The sequence below is a fragment of the Dipodomys spectabilis genome, unplaced genomic scaffold, assembly GCF_019054845.1.
Source record: "Dipodomys spectabilis isolate Male_0828 unplaced genomic scaffold, ASM1905484v1 ptg000002l, whole genome shotgun sequence".
In the NCBI taxonomy this organism is placed as follows: domain Eukaryota; kingdom Metazoa; phylum Chordata; class Mammalia; order Rodentia; family Heteromyidae; genus Dipodomys; species Dipodomys spectabilis.
In genome coordinates this window covers 29,066,329-29,070,023 of record NW_024870679.1, presented here as the reverse complement: position 1 = coordinate 29,070,023, position 3,695 = coordinate 29,066,329, and the positions used below count along the sequence as shown (strand labels likewise).

Below are 3,695 nucleotides of genomic sequence, written 5' to 3'. Positions count from 1 at the left end.
TTAATCGGCTCTGCTTCTCTAATGCTCTAGGCTCTAGTGCTCTAGTGCTGACCTTCAGACGCTTTTGGCACTAGCTTTTTCTTTTTCTTGCTTTATGCCCAGGTACTTGCTAAGACCATAATCTTCCTATTTTACAGGCTTGTGCCACCACACCCAGTTATTGGTTGACAAAGGGTCTCACAAATTTCTCCCCTAGGCTGGCTTGTTCTATCCAGAAAGAGCAGTTTTCCTCAATGTAGAAACTGGAATTGCTGGAGTTTCCCCCGCTTACTTTATACCTAAGCTATGGGTATATGATCCTAATGTAGGTAATGTCCCATGAGCCTGGACTTGAGGTCCTAAAATGGGTTTAGTCCCTAATATCAAAATGAAATGATTCTCTCATTTTAACACTAGAATTTGTCCTATTTGAATACGCTAATGTAGCCTTTAACAGCCAAAGAGAGAGCTGCTAATCGGCTGAAATCTCAGCTAAGAATGTGGGCAATGAGTCCTGTACATTGTAGAGTTCCTACACCAACCTTGGAACTACGCTGGCCCTGGGCTTCTTGCTATGGGATTATTTGAATGTCCTCTTTTTTTGTAAAAATTAGAAGCTTATAGCCTATGATATTGTTCCTTAAACCCACGTCCTCCCCAATTCTTACATTTACATTATTCGATTTTCATTTATATCTACTACCTAGAATATGCTTCTGAGTAATATGCCCTCTCTCACCCTAGTCTGCTTTTTGACATTGAGCTTCCATTGTTCCTGCCTACTAGTCCACAGCCACTGGTTCAGAGTTCCAGCAATATTAATGGAGCACTGATGATATTCTGGGAACTATGGTCAAGCCTGGGGATACACAGGTGAATAAAGATTTTATCTTTAGAAGATGTTTGTGAATGGAACAGACCCAAACAATAATTCAAACTAACCGTGACATTGCATGATGAAGTTTTTTTTAAAATCATATTCCTTCTTACAGGTACCAAAATCTCATATCAGCAATGAGTTCTGGGTTGCAAAAGAGGATTTACTATTTGCACCTGTCTGTAAGGCTTTGTTACAAATTTAACAAAGACACACACAAGTGCTCCTGCATGATGAAGTTTTACACCAGGGAATAGAGGGCCAGAAAACCTGAATGACCTCTGTATGTATTGTTTTGTTTTTTGTCTTAATCTTTGTCTGGGAAGTTGTTACTGGTGAAAGTCAGTAAACACACATATAGAAGGTCATATTAACATTAGCAATCCTCCAATGCTTTTTTGAATTTTTGTGCATGTCAGAACAACTTTTCTCTTCCTAAAGCCTTGACCACGTCATTCCCACAACCCACATCACATCTTTCACTTTACCAAAGTGACTCATATCTCACCTAATCTTCAACTTGCTGGACGCATGTTTTCAGCTCTCCTTTCCTTCAAGAAAAAGTTCTTTTGTCCTTCCAAGGTCAATTTCTCCTTTTACCCCACCACTGAACAAACATTCAATCGAACATTAAATATCGTGAAATGCTAAATGAGAAAGACATTTACTTACCATGTCTAGCCATGACCGGGCATAAATTTTCTTTGGCTTCAATTCCTTTTTTTTTGGTATTGATTTATTTTCTTTCTTTTTTGCCAGCTTCTTCTCCACAGCTTTAAGGATGCTCAATCTCTCCTTTTCTCATGAATACCCTTTCATTGTTCTTTGTATTCTCTGGAATTCTATGGCATATCCTCTCGGATTCTCCCCCTTAATGTTGATTGGGACCCAGCAACTTCTTTTGTCTCCATTCTGGCAGCCTTTGCCTTGCTTTGCTGTGCCTCAGCGCTTCTTGCCTGAATTGCTGGCCTTTCCTTCCACATGGTCTTCTACAAGTGATCACATTGTCATCTGGTTAGAAGCCTTCTGTACTTGCTGACCACAGAATCTGTCATCATAGACACACTTTCAGATCCTCCTCCAGCTTGACTCGAACTCTTAGTGCTCCACTTTCCTCTTCAGTTGAGTTGGGCACTACTTCCTCTACCTGACATGCACCCTCCTTTCTCATCTCACTATACTTTTCACTCATTCTCATAATTCATCTGCTTTTTCTCTCAACAATTAAACATCCTGGTTCTTTACTTTGATATGCCTACCTTCAGCCAAGGTCTTGAAATGCAGGAAATTCAGGCATCTTGGCAGGATCGCGGAGGCAATAATTGGAGTGAGGAAAGATTTCAGTGCCCTTCATAGCTAATGTTGTACATCCATTCATGTTATGTCTTTTCTGCAAAGGTCTGAAATCTAAGGAATTTTCTTGCAGCAGGGTTTCTTTGAGTTTATAGTACCCGGTTTTTACTAAGGTTAGGATATTTACCTGGTTTTAAATTAGCTATTAAAGTTCCCTGGGTTGCATTGGTTCTCTGGTTGCATTGTTAGATGATGAGTTGAAGAACAATTTCTCTGGGGCCTTCCTAAGCTCACATGGAAATCATTTTCTTGTCTAGTGATTTTTTATGTGACAAAAGTTCTGTGAACTTGTATTGCATCTGCTCCCTGGTGCAATGTTACCTTGCTATCCAGGGAGCTCCTCTAAACATCCATTTATGAGCATAAGGATGGTAAATCGATTGTGGAGAATTCCCTTTATACATATAGAGGAAATGCTTTCTAATAATATATTCCTGCTAAGTCTAACACTGCCAAGAATATGAAGCACCAAATCCCTGGCCTGTGGAAATGTATAATTATGTGTAAAACTGGATTTCTCTTTTTCTTTCTTCCTTCCCCCCATCTTTTTTTTTTTTTTTTGTGAGTCAAGACACAGGGCGTGGTCCCCATCACCTATAGGTAATTAGTGGGGATTTCAGGATTTTCAGGACCATCCTTTTAGACACTGGTCTCTGTTATGCAAAACAAATAAGGGGTTTGGGGCCTGCTAACAACCCCCTGCTGACCTCAGTGAAATATCAGTAGCACTCATAGCAGCTCTGCTTTGATTAAAAATTAATAGTGATGTGGGCACTGGGAATTAATTATGAGCTGTGAAATTTATGTCTGATGTGTTTAAGAAAAAAACGAAAACTATGACTACTCAAAATAGGCTATTTTCAATGCATTTTGCATGTTCCCTTCATGCAAAAATTTTTAATTGATTTCAATAGCTTTCTTTTGCTGTTTATATTAAAGAACTCACAGCACTAACTGCTTGTTTTGCTTTTCTATGATTAAAAGAAAGAAGATTCAAATAGTATTTCTTTCCAAGTAATTCTTTCTTATAAAACTGGTAATGTATTCTTAATTTCGCTGGTAATTTGGGTACAAGAATGTTTATATCTTACTGAGGGCTTAAGACAATGGAAATGAAATCAGAAAAGATTTGTTTGCTGCTCTTGATAATGTGTTTAATATTTATTTCTCTTAATTATTTGAATTACATGAAATATGTTTTACATGAAATATTTCAGGATGAAGGAACAGATGCTTCATAAGATAGAAAACAATTCTTTTGCCTTGGGAATTTTTTCATCCATTTTTCATAATTTGGTATTTGGTGCTTTTCCAAGGTATTGTGGGTGCTTAATGAGGTCTGGTAAGGAAGAGATGACAGCCTTATAAAAGGGACTAATTTTTACAAATGACTTATTTCAGAATTTGCCTTCAAGATTTTACAACCCTATGTTTTGAAAGAAAAATTCCAACTAATATACATATGCCTTGAAATATCTGAAAGGCA

At 37.9% G+C, this 3,695-nt stretch overlaps 1 non-coding gene across 1 annotated transcript; it reads right to left on the bottom strand.

The window, feature by feature from the left end:
* Positions 1-954: 954 nt before the first annotated feature.
* On the bottom strand, positions 955-1,081 carry LOC122112960. Its single transcript, XR_006148339.1, has one exon. It is a non-coding gene; the product is annotated as a small nucleolar RNA SNORA40 (small nucleolar RNA).
* Between the last annotated feature and the right edge of the window lie 2,614 nt (positions 1,082-3,695).